Source organism: Zonotrichia albicollis, chromosome 1 (genome assembly GCF_047830755.1).
Source record: "Zonotrichia albicollis isolate bZonAlb1 chromosome 1, bZonAlb1.hap1, whole genome shotgun sequence".
NCBI classification, from domain to species: Eukaryota; Metazoa; Chordata; class Aves; order Passeriformes; family Passerellidae; genus Zonotrichia; species Zonotrichia albicollis.
In genome coordinates this window covers 38,430,717-38,454,151 of record NC_133819.1, presented here as the reverse complement: position 1 = coordinate 38,454,151, position 23,435 = coordinate 38,430,717, and the positions used below count along the sequence as shown (strand labels likewise).

At 38.5% G+C, this 23,435-nt stretch overlaps 1 protein-coding gene and 1 long non-coding RNA gene across 3 annotated transcripts in view; one reads left to right on the top strand and one right to left on the bottom strand.

The window, feature by feature from the left end:
• The window catches only part of LOC141728624 (uncharacterized), a 69,912-nt gene extending 65,883 nt beyond the window's left edge, over positions 1–4,029 (top strand). The window contains exon 4 of the long non-coding RNA XR_012579776.1: positions 1,309–4,029. This is a non-coding gene — a long non-coding RNA (uncharacterized LOC141728624). The remainder of the gene's footprint in view (positions 1–1,308) is intronic.
• The window catches only part of LOC102064105 (ubiquitin-conjugating enzyme E2 E2), a 202,503-nt gene that overhangs the window by 47,812 nt on the left and 131,256 nt on the right, over positions 1–23,435 (bottom strand). The window lies entirely within an intron of this gene.

Below are 23,435 nucleotides of genomic sequence, written 5' to 3'. Positions count from 1 at the left end.
ATCCTCTTACTTCAAATATAGAGACCAGCCACAAGTCCAAGGTGAAAAAACCTTAAAATGTCTCAATCCTTGGTTGAGACTGACTGCCCCCACTGCAAGCCACTCTCTGACTTCATCTGTGAGAGAAAAACACCATTTACAGGCAATTTTCTTAGCAGTGTCCGAGGTTTGAACTTTACACCACTTGACTTGCCAGCCAAAACGAATGGTGATGTGCCAGAGTCAGACTGGGACCAGTAATGTGGCTTCTTTTAAGTCGAGAATATTGCTGAGACTTTTTAATGTCTCTGGGGTGAGGGGACTTATCTGGATACATGGCAGGGTAAACTGAAAATTAAATATAAAGGAATTTCTTGTTTTTTCATCAGCATCATTTTCTCCTAGCATCTTTTAGGAAAGTCTTTAGAGCTAAAGTCAGGAAAGGGCTTATGAAGGAAGCCTTCTGTTCTGAAGTGGCTGAAATCCTCTCAAAATCAGACCTGGAGTTACCAAGTGTTGCTGGAGTTACCAACTGCTGCTACAATAGTCCCAAAAATGGTGATGCCACAGACCTCACTATAAGAACAGGACTGTTCCTTTCAGGAAAGGGCAGCTCACCTGGGACAACTACATGAGGCTACATTCTTCTCAGTACACACACCTCCACAGTGCCTCATGGATCAGAACTTCTGATTACAAAACCATTCCTATAAATGGCTTTGTTTCATCCTTGCCTGTATTTAAAAGCAGGATTGAAACATACAAAGTGGTTCTGGGAAGAATAATGGCAAAATTGGTTTAAGAAAAGGATGCTTGTTTGCCACATAAAGGTCACAATGAAAGGGTATGGCTGGGAGGAGAAGTGCTCTAACTCTGCTCTCAGGATGGGAAGGCAAACAGCCAGTGTGCAGGTACCTGCTGGTGAAAGCAGTCTTCACCTCAGAGCTGGAGCTGAGGAACTCAGAGCTCTGTAAAATTCCTCTCAAGATTTCAGGTGACACTTTCACTACTTTCAGGGCCTCACACATGATCCACATGAGAAATGACACAATCTAATGAGGAATCGACATTTCTAATTAGTAAGAGGGAGCCAGCCTTCTAATCTGTTAGTCATAATCAATGACTGTCATAGAAGAATTAAGGACCACATTTTTAAGGCAGGTTTTTTTAAAACCACTGCGTATGTTCCCTACATCAAGATAAAATACCAACAACAGTTGAAATTGCCATTATAATTTCCTTGGCAACAACAAGTTGGAATCTTCACTCACACAGATGTTTTTTGCATTATGAAAATTACATTTGTGTTGTTTTCTTTCCCATTTTCAGTTCCAGTTCATCTCCTTGGCTCAGCTGCTGGTGATACCTGCTCTCATCATTGTTTATTTATTCGTAATATTACTGGTTGTCTGCACTAAGTGACAAACAGCTGGTTTTTGAGTCAGAGCTACCACCACGAGGAGAATCCCACAACATTGCACCAGTCATGTGGAAATTCACAATGCAAAAAAACCATGTGGCATAACCTATAAACACTAGAGCTGTACTGCTTATCTTTATCATGTGCTACTGCTTATCTTTATTATCCTAATCAAGCTTGCTTAAATCTTGTGTATTCAAAGAAAACAGCTGAAGTAAATGGCTATGAGCTACAGAAGTGTTCATCCTGTGGTCTGGTTCAGTTTTAGCCTAGATGCCTCCTGTCCAAGTTGTTTATACTTGGAGACTCTTTCTTGGGCTGCTTTGAATGAATAGGATTTTATACAAATCCATCACTCAGTGGAAAAACATCCCAACTCCTAAGATTATCACTGCTGATTCCAGCCCTGCTGGCAATGGATGGAGGAGGAAATACACTGGCTGCATGTGCCAGGCCTTGGTGGATGCCCAGAGAATGCCATGGGAACACATGCCAGACAGCTGCCTGCCTTCACTGGTTATTCACCCATTAATTAGGGGTCTATCTCTACTAATTGCTGTAACTATTGGTCAGATACTCTTCAAAACCACCATATTTGGTGTAAGAGCTTTAACAGAAAGATGCCCTGGTCTCTATTTTCTAATGCAAAGAGAAGGCGAGGTGGAGAAAATTCAAGCCATATTTAAATAACTTGGATATGATCAAATTCACCAATGGTTCACCTGTACTGCTTGTGATAATTTAGTAGAAACCTAGCTGCCTGAGAAAAAAAAACGCCTTAGAATTTACCAGTTTATGTATTAAGAGGAAAATGTGTTCCTCTGTCAGATCATACTGAATCACAACAACGTGCGTATGTATTCATATCACATTTCTGCACTTCTACTGTTTTTTGATGCCTTCAAAATAATCTTTTTTAAAATTAATGTACTTCCCAATTGTGCATTCTGGAAGGGAGAGCAGCTGTTTCCTCACAACTGTATGCATGGCCCTTTGAAGAAAATTTTGTTTATTAATAGTAATCTGTTTTCCATAGCTTCGCAATTTCTTAGATAATAGGGCAAAACACAATCTTCCTTTCATGTTCTCTGCAGAGTGAAGAGACAGATGCAATTGCAACAGACTACTTATGCTGAGGGCAAAACTTAGTACTGCTTAATGTGACTTAATGACTAAAAAATGTGTATCATTTATAGATGACATCTAGTACTCTGCTAAGTTGTTATGTATGGTCAATGCTATGTTGTTATTATTATGGTCAATGAGTCTTCTTCCCTGCTGGTTAGTAAAAGGATTTGGAATTAAATCTGTTTTTATTTTACTTGTTCAAGTAGACACACTGAAAGCAACCGAGCTACCCACATAAGCAATGCAAATGGGATTTAGTCTTTATTCCCAATCTTTTTCTAAACAGAAGCTCGCATATAACAATATATATATTAACTTGAAACACTGGGAGAAAGGGAAAAAAATTCAGGACTGAAGAAAGGCTATTTTACAGCTACATAGACATGTAAACACCTCCAGGAACTTTGCTTAATAAGGCCAGCTACTTTCAGCTATCACTTCACCGCCCGTGACAATCTTTGCATGAAAGAATTTCTTTCTCCCTGAGGCAACACTAGCAAGTTAGTGCAGCTCCCTTGAAATACATAAATGCTGTATTTAAAATTAAATGTATAGCATATGGAGGACTGGAGCTGTGCTCTGGAAAGCAACCCCCTCACCCACCCAGAGGCACTCGGGTACACAAACATACATCCCTGTGAAACGTGGTAGATGTCACTGGGAAAATGTCAGAATACAGAAATTTCCTGTAGGTTTTAACTCCTATCAAGACACACTCCTGCGTAAAAGATACCACAGGGTCCACAACTGATCTTGAAAAATCTCAGAACATGATGCACACAATGAAGAAGTCAATTCAGCAGCATTCAATACATGAACACTCTTCCCCTTATGGAATACATTACTCTGCTTTTCCTAATGATACTGAATTGATTTCACACAGAATTCACAGAATCACTAGGTTGGAAGAGACCTTCAAGATCATTGAGTCCAACCCAGCCCCAACACCTCAACTAAACCATGGCTCCGAGTGCCACATCCAGTCTTTTTTAAACACATCCAGGGATGGTGACTCCACCATCTCCCTGGGCAGGCAATTCCAGCACTTTGTCACCTTTCCAACCCCAAAACAGAGAAGCTGTGAGTGACACACAACTTTCCTGGGAAATGAAGGCTCAGTTCTGTGTACTCAAGTGTAGATCTGGATTTCAGTGACACCAGGGATAAAACTCTCACTGACTTCAGTACTGTGCACAAAAGAGAGCATTTACGAACCGCTTATAACAACATAAAATGTGCATGATGCTGTGCCTGCAATTTTAAAATCACCTATTTTTAACAAGTCTTGTGGAAAAAAAAAAGTCTTGTGTGCATAATTGTAGATTCAAATTTAAACCAGTTGACCTACTTTAAATTGTTTTCAGTTTATCATGTTAGGAAAAATATTCTAAAACTGTAACCTCAGATGAGCAAAAAAACCTGACCCCAAACCTTTAAAATAAAAAAGCAGGGTATGGTGGTTTGGTCCCTGAAACCACCAAGCTTTGATCAAGGCTTTTTTTTTTTTTCAGCAGTATTTCAGAATCACATGAAAATATGAATCACACTTGTTGGTTGACTTTCATTCCTGTCGCTTTAAAGGGAGTCTGTGTTTGTGCAGAATGATTTAAATACAATTCTCTGCCATTCAGAACTGAAATGTCTGTAACTGTGTGAAATATGAGAATTCATTAACTTGAGAAGTCTATCAACTTGTTTGACAAATCTAGATGTATTAAATTTTGGTGTACATTTCTTCATAAACTAATGCTCCCTATTTAAAACATATTTCTCTTTTCATTTGCATTTTTATACTCACTTTTAAGTAATTTTATCATTGGTAGGGATTTTTGTTGGGTTCAGGACTCAAATCCTACTACAATATAAAAAAAAGAAGCACTTTTACATGAATACTTTCTCTGCAGAGGTAAAAGGTCGAACAGAGTAGCACTAGACAGGAGAAAATGAATTAGTAAACTGAAGGAAAGATAATCAGTCTGGTTTCAAGGTTAACTTTCTGTTCTTTATTGCAGTGAGGGTTTTTTTCCTTCTTTTTTTTAACTTCTAAGAGCATGCCAATTCCATGTTCCAGCTTGCCGTGCCACTGCAGCAGAAACTACACAAATAGACAAAATCTGTAAGAATCACATCACCTTACAAAACTCCCCCCTGCCTCTCAGTCATTCCCTGTGAAAAAAATTTAGAGCAAAGAAATACCCTTTGTGCTCAAAATCAGGAAACTGAGGTCCTGGCAAACTGATAGGTAAAGTCTATTTTTCTTCCCCAAAAACATGACTGTATGAATAAGAAGTGCTCCCAAGTGTAAGCAGTCAGCTGCCTCCCAGGATGTGACTGTAAATACTGTGTTTAAATACAGAATCATAATATTTACAAATAGAAATTACACACAGCTTGTCCTTCAAAATCCCTCTGCCATTGTCTACAGGCTTTTGTGGTAAACAAACTAGCATAAACAGTGGGTAGTAAAAGTGGTTTAAAAATAGTTTTATATTTTTGCAAATAAAGCAGTATTAGCAACAGCCACTACTCTTGTGTTGAGACTGCTGTCTTATTTCATTCCTTACTTTGACTTCATAAACCAAATAAATACATTTTACTCCACAGCTCCACAGAAGGAGGAAAATCTGCAAATACCAACTTTTTTTTTTTTTTTTTTTTTTACTTTTCAAGCTTTGGAGAGCTTATCTAAAATGTCCCTATGCCTTATTGTATGAACAACTTTATCTCTAAACTTTCACGTATTTTATAAAAATGTCAGGAGAGATTTAACATGGCAAGTCCCTCAAATACAATGTAAATGTATGTTTCTCAACTTAGGGACATTAGGATTCCCCAACAATCTTACTCATAAGTTTTGCATTGACCTATCTCAAAAAAAAAAGTGCTTTTTTTTCATCCCATTTCATGTCTGTTTTCCTACAATAGCCTCAAGTATTTTTCATCTGTCAGCTACAAAACATTATAGTTATTCATTACATATGGCCTTGGCATACTTGTTATAGCTACCTAGAGTACATTTCAATACCAGAATTTCTCAGTTTAATACACTACTAATGAATCAAATAAAATCCAAGTGGTTTGGGGCTTCAGCTGACACTAACTTATTACCCCTGTAATCACACCATGAGCAGAAGTAGCTCTGTACCTTTTGCTCCTTGTTCAGGAATTGCAGCGAAACTCACCACAGTATTCTTGCTCTGTGGTTTATAACTACTTCCAAATCTCAGAAAGTGTATTTACATGTACATTGGGAATTATTTTTTCCGGTGAGGTCTTGTTATGCTAGCCACCACAGATGCCCAAAAATCAACATTCAAGAAATGCCTATTCAAATATACACCCACAATTATTTTTCAGGCATTTTAAAGACTGTAGTTTGCTTCATTAAAATACTTCACACCAATCCTCCTCACCAGAGACCAACCCAGAACCAGAAACTCCTGACTGAGGCGTGGGGGTGGGCAGCCATTCCCGTGCCAAATATATTCTCAAATCCTTTAACACCCCACACTAAAGACATTCTTCATTCATTCAAAAACATTTCTTATACAGGCATACGGAAGAAAAAAGAGAAAGGTTCGGAGCCATGCCTACTCCTTTGCTGTGGATCATACAAAGAAAAAGACCTGGACTTGAGGGGTGAAAGAATAGTTTTATGAAGCTATTTCTCTGCAGTCAAACATAGCACAGCTGCAAGTCACTGCTCTGCAACAGCTAAAATTTAATAAAATGTTTCTACCGGGTGATGCCAATGAAAATATTCACAGTACTATACAGAGGAGTCATTAATTATCTGCAGGTCATTACCAAATGTTAGGACCAAGTACTAAAAATACATCCTGAGGTAAACAACAGTGTTTTGTGCACATGAAGCTACTTAAGGACATAAGATGCTCACTATCCACACTTCCAAGGAGCAGCTTATTGTTTTTGACAGCAAAGTGAAGAGTTATATTCTAGGAATTGAAATAAATTTCTTTTATAGCATTACTTTTCAGCCAGTACACTACCAGAAGGCATTAATAAGGAAGGCCTATTTAGTTCTCAATTACTCAAGGATGGTGTATTTCAGAAGAGCCTTAAGAGTTTAGTTTTGGATTTTCAGGGGGTATTTTTGCTTTTTGTGACTATAGAGCATGCAACAAGTACCCAAAGCAGGCACAGAATACAAGACTTGTTATTAGCTCAGAGAAACATTATAATCAGGATTTCATTTGTTCAGCAGAAGTTCAAAACCAGGATGTCTCGTGTTGAACATTTGTACCTGCTGTACCACACGACAGCAGGAAACAGGTTTTAGATCTTGAGGTGAAGAGCCCCAAGCTCCTCACACAACACCTCAGTGTGCTGGTGTCTGTCTCTTGTAATTGAGTCTCTTTAACTACAGAAGTAGGTTCAGACTCACTGCAATGCATCCTGCAGGGAGAGGAAAATGAGAAAACTGACCGTGGTACCTCTAATGAGTGGAATACTTCAGCACACATTCAAATTCACTGTTTATAAGGAATCTATTTACTTTAAGATAGGCAAGCAAAATCTCTGTCAATGGGCAGAATAAACACTATTTAGAGTGGAGCCATTTGTAACATACTTTAATTGGCAATTTTCCCTTGATGACTAATATAACATCCTTCATATGATGATTCTGCTGCTCTGTGATTTTCTGTCCCTGTATTAACAGATATGAAAACCAATGCACAAAAGGCATTCTCCTAATAACAGAGCTTAAAATAATACATCCATTATCACAGGGAATCACACTTGTTTTCTGTAACCAGATGAATGCAACCAGAGCAAGAAAGTAAGGTAAAATATCACCAAAAAAAAAATCAGCATATTTGCCTCAGAACAGATGGCAATACAAACTATATTTAATTTCATTCTTTTTCATTTAAAAAGGCTTTTATAGGCTCTGTTCTTCTTCTTTAAACTGGGCAGTACCTGTCCCTTGAAGGTCTGCACTGGGACCAATAGAGTTTGATATCTTCACTGGTGACACAGACAGTGAAACTGAGAGCACCCTCGGCAGGTCTGTGGATGGCACCAAGGTGAGGGGTGCAGCTGGTGTGTTTGAGGGAAGGGAAGCTATCCAGAGAGACCTTGAGAGGCCCCTTGACAGGCAACAGCTTTAAAGAGGGTAGATACAGATTGGATATAAGGAAGAATGCTTTATAAGAGGATACTGAGAATACCTTGTACAGGCTGTCCAGAGAAGTTGCCGATGCCCCATCCCTGAGTATTCAAAGTCTGGCTGGATGGGGCATTGAGCAACCTCATCTGATGAAAGATGGCCCTGCCCATGCACCTATTTGGTCTAGATGATCTTTAAAGATCCCTTTCAACCCAAACTATTCTGGGGTTTTATGAGTCTATCATGTTGTATCGTATTAAAAAAAGTACACTGGACAATCACAATACCTCATACACTATTGAGGACACACACATTTCCATGATTTCATTTTCACTAGAATAAACACCCTGCTTCTCTTTATGTTCCCCAGCGTGTTCTTATCAGAAAATATATCTTTCAAGAGTTTGTCAGCACCAACTAGAGCTGCTTGCAGCAGAATGAAAAAACATCCCCCCCTTTTCCAACACATGCATACATAAAAAAGCCTCTCATAAATTAAAGTAATGGGACAAACATTGTCATGATAAAATTCAGAGCTGTGCTGGCTTACTGAGGATTAAACTTGGCTGAGGAAGATCATTAGGAAAACAAAAGGCTACAGAAATAATTTTTTTAAATCATGGAAGTGGATTGTCGAAGCTCACAATGGAGTAAAAATTAAACAGCTGAATAAAGATAATTACACAAAACTGTGTCCCAAGATCAGCACCGTCAGAATGGGATCCAATGTAAAGAAACACACAGTACCAGAGAAAAATAAAATAAGATAATAATTCTCCCAGGTTCAATGCAAAAGATGTTTTCCCCTTAGAGAAAACTGCATAAAAAGCTTCCTCTCTACAGAGGAGGCAACAGAATGGAAGGGAATGAAAAGAGGCAGGTGAAAGCTCTGCATTTCCAAACATTATTCAAGGTTAGAAAATGAAAATGTTTCATTACAAGGAAAAAGACAAATCTGATCAAAGTCAGTCAACTCGCTTATTTATATCTCAGCAAACACCTTGGGTCTGCATTTTGTCAATCTGCAGAAAGCAAAAGATTTTTCTGACCTCATAAATTGGCTAGAAATGGCTTGTGTACTGATCTATTCAGCTCAGCAGATACTTGGCACCATTTATACTGGCTCTCACAGAACCAAATACACCTACCATAAGGATGATTGCTCTGGAGTCTCTGGAAGTCAAGAGGAAAAAATACACAATTTAAGTCCCCCTTTAAGCCACTGGTATGTCACAGAGGCGTCATGCTTACCCTGGTCTGACTGCCTGGCACAGCTGAGGATGGTTCCACTGAGCACTACGAGGGTCTCAGCCCTGGACACAGCAGAGCTGGGGTACAGCAAGGCAGGACTTCAAAAAAATGTCAGCAATGTCACGCTAAAAAACTATGGGGAGATGAGGCCTTGTCTACTGCCTGGGAGTTTCACTCCCAATCATTTGGTATGCAGATGTCACTGCCAAAGAGCTGCAATATAGTGATGTATTGGCACAGAAACATCTAAAGAGAGCATGTCTGAACATACAGGAAGGACTGAATTTGATCTGTTAGTCTATATTCACATTTACCTTCCCTGGGAATAACTAGCTGTATGAATAGGGAATAAAGAGTTTATTCATTAGGCTCAATGAGATTTTACAGCATGACATTCATTCACTCAGCTAAGTATGAACGCTGGCAAGGTCTGTGTATGGATTATATACTTGGACTAGACTGCAGACAGTATTTACTATTTCTTAAATTATGTCAGCTTCTTTAAAAGTATTTCTCTAAAAGAAATCTCTTCTAAATTTTTCATTCTAAAGTTTAAAACTGTGGAGTCTCTCTCCCGTAATGAGACTGGATCACACACACACACACACAGATCCTGAAGCAAACATGTGACCCAGGAGACAGCTTCTCCCACATATTGTTTCTAAAAGCAGTACAACTACTTTTTATCTTCCATATGCATTACCTCGTCAGAGCACATCTACCCTCAGACTCCTTTCAAGTTGATTTTCTGCATCCTGATGCTTTCTTTTAAATAAATATTAGCACGGTCAATTGGCTCCACTACATTACTGCAGCCTCTGGAGTGAGCAGGACTGGCCACTGAGCACATGCTGTGACTGCTACCCTTTAAAGCAAAAATAAAAGGCTGTCAGAGAAGATGCACCTGGTTTTTATTTAAGATTTCAAATTACCTCTTCAATTGTTTCTGCTTGCTGACAAGCAAATGCATGACCTAGGAATCAGCAGCTAGAATTACCTATTTGCTGAAAGTGTGTATTTGCTGACTTAATGTGTTTATCATTTATCACATACACAGAGGAGTTGACAAATACAATCTTCTTGTCCTTAGTAATTTTGTGGAGCAAGAAATAACTCAGTTCATTCTTCTTCCTTACTTTACTTGTTCCTAAATATGGTGCTGTGCCAAAAAACAGCTCACAGCTATTTTCCTTCTTTAACATACAAAGTCAAAGGACATTTCCAGCTGGCAAATAAAATGCAACGTTGATTAGGAATGCAATATATTTGAAGCATTTGACCTTTAAAGCACAAAAATCCTGCATCTGAAATGTAGTTTGTCACATATCCACAAAGCCATATCAAATCAGGAAATACAATTGTTACAGCTGATTAATGGTGACTTTGCAATTTCATGATTTTTGTATATATTTGTGATAGTCCTAACTTTGTCACAAGAACACTGCAAAGTTCTTGATTTACAAAGATGTTCTACTTTGAAACCTCTTATGGAATTATGCCATATATATACACCAAATGTGTTTAGCTAAGATCTGGGATTTTACCTTCAAGCTGATGAAGTGCATCAAAGAAGACAACTAAGAGCTTGACACTGAAATACACAATAAATCTTTCCAGTTTCGTGCTATTAATAATTGTCGTGTTGCAAGTCATCAAACTCCAAATTTCCTTCATATTATTTAGAAACTCAGCCCCTGACAAGTTCTAGAACGACCTTAAAATTCTTTTCCCATGCTGAAACAAACTGATTCTGGGCCCAGATATGTTCTGTTGGGTGTCTAACAACAAGAAGCACAAAAGTCCCGAAACACTGGATATGGAAAACCTTTAGTTATGTACCATTCTGTGACTTAAATTCAACTCATTTCCTCATTCTGCATAAGTGTGGACTCAAATTCTATCCATATGGTGAGGAAGGCTTATTCAGACCTCATGTTTCAGAGGTTCCTGCAGCAGTTAGCTCTACCCAGGACTTTGTCCGTGATTGTCTGAAAAAGGGGATAAAGGTGTGAAGAAAGGGAAAATCTACAGATATACACAAGTTCTTCAGTTCTTCCCCTTGTGTTACAGGATATATATGAAATTATGGCCATGATGGTAAAAAAAAAAGCAGGCAAATTCTTCTTTCAAAGCCTATCATGCCAACAATAAGCTGAATATTATTCCCACTGAACACAGGCAAGCTGGTAGTAGAAGCTCCCAGTTAACTGTATGAGATTTGGAACATATTCTGGGATTCAGATTCTCCTCTTAGAGAATAAAAACATTTACTTTTTATCCCAATCCTGCTATAACAAGTCTGCAAAGAACTTTGTACTGATTCTAAGAAAAAATAAGCTCCTTCCAAATCTAGTTTTGTATTTTGTTTAGTCGAATGCAAAAAACCACTCGCCAGTAGAGGGGGTACAGCTCAACCATTTTTCGTGCTGAAATGGGCTGTCACAGTACTAAGGAGAGGACAATATGAAGAACAAGAGGTTGTGCAAATTTAAATGCCTTAGAAAGAGAAGCTGCAAGGGGAGAAGGGTTTCTGGAATGCACCAGGCAAAAGCAGTAGGAAAACAAATATTAATTTCAAGCTTTTAGCATTTTAATATAAGCCAACCAAAAGACAGAAAACATCACGAGTACCTTCAGCTGATTTCAGACTGAAACCTCTTCGGCTAAGTATTTTAGCTCAACAGTGGGAATATCCTACTTATTTTGAATGCAGAAATTCTGTGTGTCAAAAAATTCCAGGAATAGACCCGAGCATCATGTAATTCAATGACTTTCAGCATTACAGCAAAATAAGATGTTGAGGTATTCTCCTTGAGAAATCGCGGGCAAAAAACTTAATACCATTATGTGAGTCCAATCTAGTTGAACTGGAACCCTTGTATGACACTTTGCTACGTCCCCATTGGTAACAGCAAGTCCTGGTGAGGAAAATTCCCTCCCAAAAAAGGGAACGCATCTCAAGGTCAGACAGGAGGTGTGTTTTAATGCTGCAGAATTCCTGGCTGCCACAGAACTAACTGCAACTAGCAAAAGGGAAATTTTTCAGATTTCCAAAAATATGCCTGAAGAACGTTGACAAATACATGAGTTGTCATTGACAAGCAAGTTCAGGCTCAAACTACCAAACCAATGTCCTATTTAGAGGTCTGGGGTTTTAAAGTAACTATATTAGACATTTTTATGTGAAGACCTCACAAATACCTTTGAGGCCAAGGTGTGGTTGCTCAGCACTTCCCAAATTAGACTCTCAGGTCATGATTCAAGAAACCTCTTTAATAAGTGCTCAATTACTAACCCGAATGCATGTGTGTTATTCTGAGCTTCAAAGTTGGACTCTGGAACTGGCAGCACCCAACACAGGAAACTGTTTTTGAGTTTGCTCCAGCCAGTAAGTGATGCACACCTTGCAGAGCCTTTCCAGAAGGATCCTGGTCAGGTATGAATTCTGCTGAAGCTTTGTAACACTTCAGAGAAATACTCGTCTTTTCTCAGACTTCAGCTGTGCAGTAGTTTAAAATAAGAGAACAACCTTCTATGATGTCCTAGAAAGTTAAAAGCCTTTGTTACAGACCAGAGCAATTCATGTTTAAATAGCAAAATATCCTGATGCCACATGTCAAACTATTCCTATATTTTAAAAGTGAAATAAATTCCAGTATTGAGTCTTATTGAGTCCATGGCTTCAAATGGATTTAAAGGGGTGTAATTCAGGACAGCATTAGCTCTGTTGTCACCACTCAGTGTGAACAGCTAAAGTCAGTATGACACAGGCAACCATGCACATCTGCTCTATTCATGTAACTGTGAGGAGCTTTATATACACACATTTTGTGTAATATAGGCATCAATCAGCTAAAAAAGCAAAGTGTACCTGTGCTACATAGTTCACTTTATCTCTGTTAATGATATTCAGGACAACCTCAAGAGGTGATTCACGTACATGTGTGATGACTGCCAAGATGATCCAAACATATTTAGAAATAATTTTGCCCGTAGGAGAGGCTCTTTGCCCAGACTACACTGCACAACCACTACTCAACTAAAGGCTTGTCTATTCTCAGAGAACAGAGGAAGAAAAAAGAGAGAGAAAGAAATAAACAGGAGAAAATATTGCAGTGAAGAACAGAATTATTTTCTTGTACTAGGTTTAACAGACACAAGTTCTGCCTGGGAGTCTCTCTTAATCTCTCCAGTTGCTTCATTTTCCCCTTAATCTTTTGTAATTGCAATATTCGCAGACAGTCCTTGTCTCTTCTAAATTGTACCTTGCAGCTCACATGCAACCCAGAAGAGGGGGAAGAAAGACAAAGGCAGAAGGCCCCACTTCACCCAAAAAAAGGTCACACAGTTTTCTGGACTTAAAATGTGTATTCACATTAAATTCTTCTCAAGTGCCAGGAGGCTAATTATATAATTAATGAAAAATCTGACATTAAATGAGTTAATTTTGTTCTCCTCAGTGTGGGTAACATCTAGATTTGAAATTTCCTCTCAAATTGTTAATTAATTTTTCTAATACAGACCATAATTCTCCCAAGTGAGGGAAGCTGAAGGGAAACGTGTTTTGATCCCAGGAGCTCCACTGCCTAACAAATTTAAAGGATCAAACTGAATGGAGCAAAATCTATTTCCTTTGTAATTAAAGCAGCAAGGAGACCCATGGCCAGTTTGCTGCAAAAGCTTTCCATGACAGTTCCTGGAAAAAGCTGGGGGTAATCTGTTCAAAGGACATGCTGTAACTTTGGGGTCTCTGGCTGCATTCATACCAGTCTGTATTGAAATCTGAGAGATCTGAGTTCAGTTCCCGACTGTCAGAGACTCCTGGGTCATCAAACAGGGCAGAAGAGTCAATTAATTTCATTATGTCTCATTTCCAGTTGTAACATGAAGATAAAAAGCTCCTTTATGAGGGGGGGAGGAGAGGGGGAACAATCAATTACAAAATATTTAAGAATGAGTAAGTGAATCCTTCCCCGTGAACAAATAAAAACAAACAGATGGACAAAAAGACCTCATTTTAATTAATTAAGAGAGAAAAGGTATCAGTGTATGTGTGTGTGTGTATATATATATATATATATATATATATATATATATATATATATATATTTCCAGTAAAATAACCTGGTTTATTGGAAAAAAATATTTTGAGTTAAAATGAAAAAAAAAAGGAATGAATGGCAAATTTTACCCAGTTCTGCTCACTTAGGATTACTCACAAGTACAAGGGTTTGAAAGAAATAAATCTGTAATTATACTGAGACTTTGTTTCACACACAGGCTGCAGCTCTCTGAATAACTTCACCTTATTTACTGCTACTGAGAGCAGCAGTCCTGCCCTCCCTGTTGTCCATGATTGTGTGCTCCAGCTCTCTTGTTTGTGCTGGCATCAGTGCTCGGGCAGCTGCGCAGCTGGACTGAAAATTAATCTGACTACAGAAAAAAAGGTTTTTTTTACCTAAAGCAGCTCTCTGAACCGACAAGCCGTGTGCTGATACAGAGAGAGGCAGCAATGAATGGCTGACGGATAAAGGAGAGCGAGGGACAAACTCAGTGACCCCGGGGACTTAAATAGGCTTAAATCCATCATGAAACCACTTCCTCAGCCTTATCCCCACTGGCCAGAGGATCCTTTTCTATCTGTGGTGGGGGAGAGCAGTGTAGCCCTGCACAGACAGAATGCTGAGGAGTTTCTTCCCATAGATACTGCTTGCACACACACAGGAAATACAAAGATATTCAAGACAATTTGTCCTGGAATAAAACAAAGGTAAATGACATTTACCATGGGACAGACTCTGGCCAGGGCCAGTCATCACCAGAGCATTGCATGTGCTTGCTTATGTCCCTTTCTAATACTCATTTTTATTTAGCAGAAAATATGCTGTAACTCAATATAGTAAGTCTCCATATAATGTCAGGAAAAGATTTATTTGACTCAAATTAAGCAGTTAAAAGGGATCATACATCTGACTTAATGAGGAAAAAAAAGCAGTTTTGGTCCATAAAAAATAATTTGTCCAAGGAAAAATTCTAGAAATAACAATCTAAATATTCCTACAAGGGATCCTCAGTATTACAATTACAAAACTTGTAACATTTTCTCCTTCTGTGTGCCTTTGACTAAGTACTGATTTTAATACAAACATCATTTGGATAATCTCACACTTAATTCTGAAGAGGCTTACTTTCCTAAAATTCAATTTTGATAATAAATATTTAGTCCTAGTAAAAAAAATTTACTTGTCTGCTTCTGGTGAGTACTTTAAAGAAAGGGTCCCTAGTGACATTAGCTGCATATTCCTCGCACACTTATAAAATATTTTGCAACAGAAGGGTTGTAGCAAGTAAAGTATCATTTCACTGCATGTCAAAACATAACTCAGTAATACCCTTAACTTTAATTTTTAATGATGTAAATACCACATTGATACTTCATCCTTGCCTTGATTATATTTCTAATACTCTTTTATGAGCAGCTTAAAAACAACAGAGTAAGAACAATGTCTTTATGTGACTTAAAAGCACCAACAACTGAAATGAATCTTCTGTGTAGTCATGCTTAAATCAATTAAATAGATCCAGATCTAAGTAAAGTTCTCTAATTATACTTCAATTACTACCCAAGCTTTAAAAAAAATAAAGTAAAAGAAAAAAAAGCTGGAAGTTATCAGATGCTTCATCTTCCTTGTTATTACATTGAATATGCAATTTTAAAAGGCATCATATGTTAAAAGACACCAATAAGGAGTTCTTCATTTATGCCAAGTGAGCTGATCATTTCTTAATGATGAAAGTATTTCTCTGAGCAGGAGCACTTAAATAGAAATGTTCACAATCTTCTTCTCCAGCTAATTAAAAGCACTCGGTCTGATTAAACATAAGTCTGAACAATGTTTCCATCCCTATCCTTCCCCATTCCATAATAAATCAGTGCTCTCGAGTGAGCCGAGGCTCTTGCTTCAAGTACTGACCCTAAACTAATTTTATTTTTATTATTTTAAGAGTTCTTAAAAAAACATTAGCTCAAGTGAAAAATGGAGGCACGAAGCCTTTGCAGAAAGGCCTAACAGATGCTGCCAGCACAACACTTTAATGAATGACCACTTCCAGAGCAGCAACAGACAACATTTTGTGCTGAGCACTGGCGTGGGCCATTCACTAACTGGGAGGGAATGAGCTGCCCCCCTGCACCAGAGCTGTGCTCCTGCCCATCCCCTCTCTGCTCTGCTTCAGGCTGAGGTGAACGTGGTTGAATTAACCTACTACATACACTTTTCCCTCTTTTATTAAATTAATTTACCTGGTTAATTTTTTTAGTTGCCCTGCCCCAAAGAACAGTACTGCTATTTAAGCTATTGATAAACAGAGCTTTTAAAACAGTTTTGTTTCAGGTAATGAGTGTTAGTAAACATATCTGAGAGCTGTGCTTCAGTCTCCTAAGGTAAAAGTAAAAATGTTTCCAAATATTTTGTCTTAAATTTTTTTTTAATATTACCACTGTAAATATTAAAGAAGCCAGAGTTAGACTCTGGTGCACCTTTTAGTACTTACAATAACATTTCCTGTTAAATTTTTAGTGCTATGAAAAACCTTTTTGTTCAAAAGCTAAGAATTATGCATGCAGTATGTCTTCAAAGGAAGCCCTAGTCCATATGAACAAAACACCACACCACCAATTTAGCTCTTTGCAAAAATAGATGTCTTAAGATCACAGCCTGCTAATGAAATCTTTTCTTAATTTTGCCTGTGGAGTTCCCATTCACATTATGCAGCCTGAGAGATGATTGAGACACAAGAAATATGATAATTACTACTTTTCATAAAAGGCAGAAAGCATAGCTGTAAGATTACCTTCTAAAATGCCTCCAGCTACCTGAATTCGGAATAGCCCCTTAACAGGGGCAGAAGGTAACACCTCACAGCATCAGAGGCTGCGAGGGAAAGACAGGAGTTTAAAGGAAAATAGCAGCTCCTCTTTCTTGAATTTGCAGGCTAAAAAGTTTGAGGTAATTGTACCACTAACAGACCATGTTTAATCTTTGAAAGTACATTTGACAGATCAAACACAGAAGCTGTAAATTACCAGTAATGTCAGCAATCTTTCCATTTAACTATCAGTGTATCAAACCACAAACTCAGAGAACACAATAATAACTTGAAGATAGGAATCTAGAAGACACAGACTGTGTATTTATTTGGTTCTCAAGAACATGGTTAAGCTGCAAAAGACAAATATGTTTGGTTTTCTCAGCAATAACAGGGATATAAAAAGAGGTATATGCAAAAACTAGAACACTGAGTGCCAGAACAATTACATTTCCCAAACATTGCAGGTACAGAGCCAGATGCAAAAGAGCATTTTGAGCTGGAACACCCATATGAAGGGAATGACTGAGGGTTATTTCAGTGCAGCTACTGGAAAAAGGAGGAGTAGCCCAAAGGCAGATCCCACTTATGCTGCAGTGAACTCTGCCTGTCTGATCCTGACCTTGAGGGAAGAATGGGACCAAGGGCAGTATGGAGATGAGTAGTGCTGGAACACCTGGCTAAATCTTCTGTACTTCAGAGAGCATCCATTGGTCTATTACTGGTATTAAAATATTGGGATGTGAGCTAAATATTTTTGAAAAAGTTTTGTGGAACCATATGTAAGCCTGGGAGTCTGGCCTGGTGAAAACCTGACAAATGCAATGAATTTACTCAGATGTGCATTATTTTGGTACCAAGACATTTCTACTTGGAAAAGGCTTTATAAGGCTTTAATGATAACTGTAGCAGTGTAGCTATTCCCTTTGCTAAAGCAAAAAACCCCATGAACATAAGGAACCTCTGTTTCAGAATAAATGAACTATATTATGACAACTGTTTTAAATACATGTATGGATTTAATTAAAGTGATAACATTTTATAATGTAAATAACACAAAAACAATCAAAGATAACCAGCCATAATTTAGGCTGTAACAAAAATGATAAAACAAGGCAGTAAAACCATGTACTGTTTCAATTACTACAACTTCTGGTTTCCCTGATGTTGAAGCACTTATACTGCACTTTCATATAATACAATACTGCATTTTCAGTGTTCAGTGTTGAAGTCTACACAGGAGAATCAAGACCATAGCCAATGTATTATTATTTTTCTTTTCTCTTCCCTGAAGTGTCTCTGTGAAACAGGATACTTAAAAAATTTTCTTGTATCAATCAGAGCCCATGGTTTGCAATCCATACATCACACCCTGTGTAAGATTACTACTATAACTTTCTTTAAATTTTTCACACCACACATCTGCAAAGTCTACACTACTATCTAAACAAGCACCATAACCTTTTTTAATGGGTGGGATAACATCTCTCTTGCCTGCTTTTCCTCTTACAACAGAACAGTGTCCCATACAACTTGAAGCCAGTTTACTACTGCATGACTGAGGATGCTTCCTGCAGCAGCAGGAGATGAGCGTGTGTTTGGCGTTATACGTGTGAAGGGATGTGGGTCCAGCAATGCTGAGGGCCATTCCTTCTCATCCTAAATGCCTGGAGTCCACACTGAGCCTCTCAGGACTGGGCTAGGCGCCTGAGGTCCCTAAACGTGGGAGAATAGGATGCCCCAGAAAGGAATCCAGAGCAGACAGCAAGGTTGAGCTGGGAGCTGTTGAAACTAGCCAAGAAAAACACTAAGGGAAGGGTGTGCCTCAAATTCTTCTCCTTTTGCAGCTTAGGTATCTTTTTTTTTAATGGCCTGTAAGGCAGTGCTTATGTCAGCTAGGGTTTCAGAGCCCCAAATCCACCCGAACTAGTTCAGATACCACAATTCCTCCTTTTACAACCATAACACAATTGGTGCTCACTTCTAAAATACTGCTGGAGGGTCAGAATACAGACAAGATGGAATTAATTCCTGCTTTAATTCCTTCTCTAGCTTGACATAGTTTAAACCTACATTTCTCACTTCCAGCAGAATGTTCCAATCCTATTATGCTGGGGAAAACCTAGGGGTGGGAGAGAGGCAGGGGTCACTGGCCCCTTTCTGCCTAAATTGTGCCAGTGCTGCAATGAAAGCAATTTACTTAGTTACAGCAAAAGGTAAATTATACAGTAGTCTCTTGCTTTTCAGACTAAAGTTTGAAGTCTATTGCTATTATATTACCCATTACTCGCATATTCCTATTCCCTTGCTATATAACAGTCTCTTGGGATTCTTCACACTTCTATTTAAATTCCAGGGACACACTGCTTAGCACTGACATTCAATTAGTTCTCCACTTAATAAATAACCATATATAATTGAATATTTTTGCAAGTATTAAACATGGAACATATTCATTGTTAAAATTTAGAATCTTCAGTTATATGCTTGGAGCCAGTGAATGACATTGTTCACATTGAAATAAAATGAAAGGATTACAACACGGAATGCTTGTGTTTAGAAATGGGTCATTTGCAATTTCAGAAAACAGGTAATTTACAAAGTTTAAAATGAAATGCATGATTGCATTGTTCTAAGCATTGAGGGACTGCACAAAAGGCTTCTGCTTTCTTATCAGCATCAATTACGGCATGAGCGTGAATAATATGAATTGTGATTGAATCATTACTAGCCATTTTCGCATAATTTTCCACTTTCACTTCGCCAATAAAAATTTTTTGTAAAAGATGAAATTATATTTCTTCCAAGAGCCATAAAGAAAAACCACAGAGCTTGATCTGTGACAATTATCAAGAAGATACAGATGATCTCTCCATCTCTAACAATAGTAGTTAACAGCACTCCTGTATTTTAGGCGGCATTTCTCTAGCCATCTTCCCTCATGCAAAGGTTTTCACCTCGGTTTTGATGAAGTTAGAGTTTAGAAAAAGTTCTTTTGCAGCCTCTTAAGGTAGTCCTTCTTACGCTTTCAAGACAGAAACCTAGTCAGAATCTGGGGGCCAGGTCTGCCACACAAACTGGTTGCCAGCAATTTGTTTGCTCTTTAGATAAGCCACAGTCGTTGTGGAAAGAGAAGCTGGCTTGCTTTTGTCCTGTGTTACAGGGCTATACTCGGTTGCACAGAAAATTGAATAGCATCTGGTGGGAGGACAGAAATTGTGGCTCTACGTGTGTGAGAGACATAAGCAGGCTGGGCTCTGCAGCCTCTCAGTGTAGGGGATGGGGGAAGAGTGATCAATCCTGTGTTAATTATGGAGCCAGCAGATCATTCAGCAGCTAATATTTCTTTTGTCTGGAAGGTGACTTGAAACAGTGACAGCAAAGTATGATTACCATATAAACACTATACATTCCCATACCTTTCAAATATAAGCCTTAATTTGGACCAGGAAAAAAAGAGATTAAAAGAAACTTGTGCTTGAAGCATGTGATATTCAATCATCCAGGAAAAAAAAGTCTGATTACATGTATTGCGTTACTTAAGTGCTCTTTGAAGGCAGATGAGATGAAACGTATATTTGAATGTGTCAAACATGCTCAAGGAGTACTTTAAACAGCTCTTGTACAACGAGGTGACTTAAGGGATGGGCTCATGGCACTGTAGACTTGGGCCCTCATTTCAGTGAGGAATGCACTGGGATGCTTTGGGTCACATACAGTGACTACAGGCCTTGCTACATTTTCAAGTGAAAATACTGTTTTTTCCAAAAGTTATTTAACACACTGAAAGAACCCACAGAATATACCAGGGAGAAATGCAACACTGTGTTTGATAAGGATTTCCCTCAGTCTTTATATAGATGTGTCTCCAAGGATCATATTTTGTGAGGCTTTTATTTAGGAATGCCTGGATTAGTAAAAAAGCTTTTAGTTTTTTTGTCCTCTGATGTTTATATCTTGTCACATATCAAAAGGATTACTGATGCAAACAAATCATTAAACAAAATTTAATGAAGGACAATGCAGATGTTTAACTGTAAACACCTGCTACACATCTTTCAAGGAATCCTGGAAAGTAGGGGGCACTGAGATTTATCAGGTTCTTATTTGTGGCGGCACCTTGATTTGAATGAAACTAAGTGAAGCATAAAGTAAATATCTGTGAGACAAAAAAACCCTGTGTTATTAGTAGAAGAGTTCTTTCTGTCACATAAAAATGAGTGACAGGTGTAAGCCAGTAACAAAAAAGGGAAATGAAAAAGAAAGTTGCATGGTTACTTAATCACCTTCCAAAAGACATTTTATATGAAGGTTCCAAACATCTTTACACCACACAAGAGGACAAATAAAGCAGCCTAGGTGAATGCTCACGCTTTTGCCACCCCTTGTAAACATTAACTGTTAAGATGAAACCAAATCCCTGCCCAATGCTTTAAGATACTGCACAGTCAATCCAACATACCACAAAAGAAAAAAAAACATTATCTAAGAAACTTGCAGAAGAATTGCATGTGCTCTACAGTCCTGCTTCACGACTCAACAAGGACAGTAGAAGGAATGCCTGACGATCAGATAACTGCATAAACAAACCCACTAATTATCGGTCAGGTTTACAGATAAATTAGCATGGCTTTCCTAGGGAATTCAGGCACTTCAAAAGCTCAAATTATGGCAGATGGCTGTAGGATGCTCTCTTTTGCAGACCTGTGCTACCAAATGTGCAGTTAAAATGAACTTACTTATTCTACTCCCTTCCTTTAGGTGGATCTGCCCTAGGAGTTGGATGGATTACCCTTGAATCTCCAGGGAGTTACCTAGGGTCTTACTGGCCACAGCACTACCCCCATGTATCTGGGCTCTGTGGTATTATTCAAACCAAAACAAACCCTTCCTAGCCTTCCCCATATTTAGTGCTCCTGTTTAGCATTTGACTCTGAGCACAGCTTCCCTGTTGTCTTACCATACTCATGTAGCTCTGTGTAGACCTGCCCATCTGCAGTGTGGCATTCCTGGAGAACATGTCTCATAGGCTGGGATGAATGGCTGATACACAAACTGGAATGCTTTTTATGGAGGACACCCCTTGGGACACTGCTTCCCACTCCTGTCTGAGCACACTTCTGATACCACAGCCAAGATGTGTAATTCTGCATTCAGAAGCTGTGTGAGAAACTTTTTTCAGCTGTAAGGATTCACTCATTCCTTGAAATTGTGAGAGTATTTGTTTCTCTAAACCACATTTTTCCAAACAAATACTTAAGGCAGACACTTTAGGTATTGATGACACTTAAATAATTGCTTTAGGCCATTATTAAACCTTTGCTTGAAGATGCTGGCAAACAGCTTCATCCCACCACTAACCCCACTAGCCTGTGCAGCCAGAAATGCCTAATTTCATAAAGACATACAATATCAGTAGTCCATGAAGATCTCTCCCTCTCCATGGTGCCAAGTATTGCCATCACCCTCACAGGACCAGGGATGGGGAAGGCATATATGGGCCATGACCCTTCATCCTTCATGGTGCCAAGCAGTCCGTGGGAATCCAGGGAGGCACAGCACAGGGAAGTGAGTTCATGAGGTCACTTGGTTTGCTCAGCCTGGAGGAGACTGAGGGGACACCTCACTGCAGTTACAACTTCCTCACAAAGGAAAGAGGAAGGGCAGGCACTCACTGATCTCTTCTCTGTGGTGACCAGTGACAGGACCTGAGGAAATGGCCTGAAGCTGTGTCAGGGGAGTTTGGATTGAATATTAGGAAGAGTTTTTTCACCCAGAGGGAGCCTGGGCATTGGAACAGGCTCCCCAGGGACGTGGTCATAGCACCAAGCCTGACAGAGTTCAGGAAGCACATGGACAATATTCTCAGACACATGGTCTGATTCTTGGGATGTCTGGTGCAGGGCCAGGAGTTGGATTTAATGATGCTTGTGGCTCCATTCTTGCTCAGCATCTTCTATCATTCTATGAAAGGTAGTTTAAAAAACATGCCATTAATATGCAATATTTCCTTTGGAATAACATTGGAATAGCATTTGTTAACCTTAAAAATAACAGCCCAAACTTCCTCATCACTGTTTTCTTTTATGGACACCATGACATACCAAGATGCAATGTGGGTTTTCTTGATATCCATTTTTTTCCCATAAGTTTTTAACGGTAATGCTCAATAAATACTTAAGTGCCAGCATGGAGTGGATTATTGCTAACATGTTGCAAGAAAATTGCACAGTGCTAAAGCTTGCAATAAAAATAAGCAGAACGCCCACTGTTAATACACTGTAGTTAAGTGTATTAGCTGTTTTCAAAAGCATTAACTCCCACACAAATAGCAATGCTATTTTGTCCAATATATTATTATCAGACAGTGAAAATCAGTTGGGGAATACCTAAAGCCTTTATGCCCACATATATTAAAATAAAATTGCTTTATGAAATTAGAAAATTGCGTGGGGACAGTACTTTAGATTTTACCAGGTGTAAACAAAATAATAATAACAATAATAAAAATAATAATAATAAATTATGAAATTACACACTACTTGTACTGATGACTCTTCCCTTTCCTCACCTGGTATTCAGAATCACTGAAAGGAAAATATTTGTTTCTCCACCTCTCATTTTTTATTTTATTTTCTGTCTCATCAGCTGATAAGA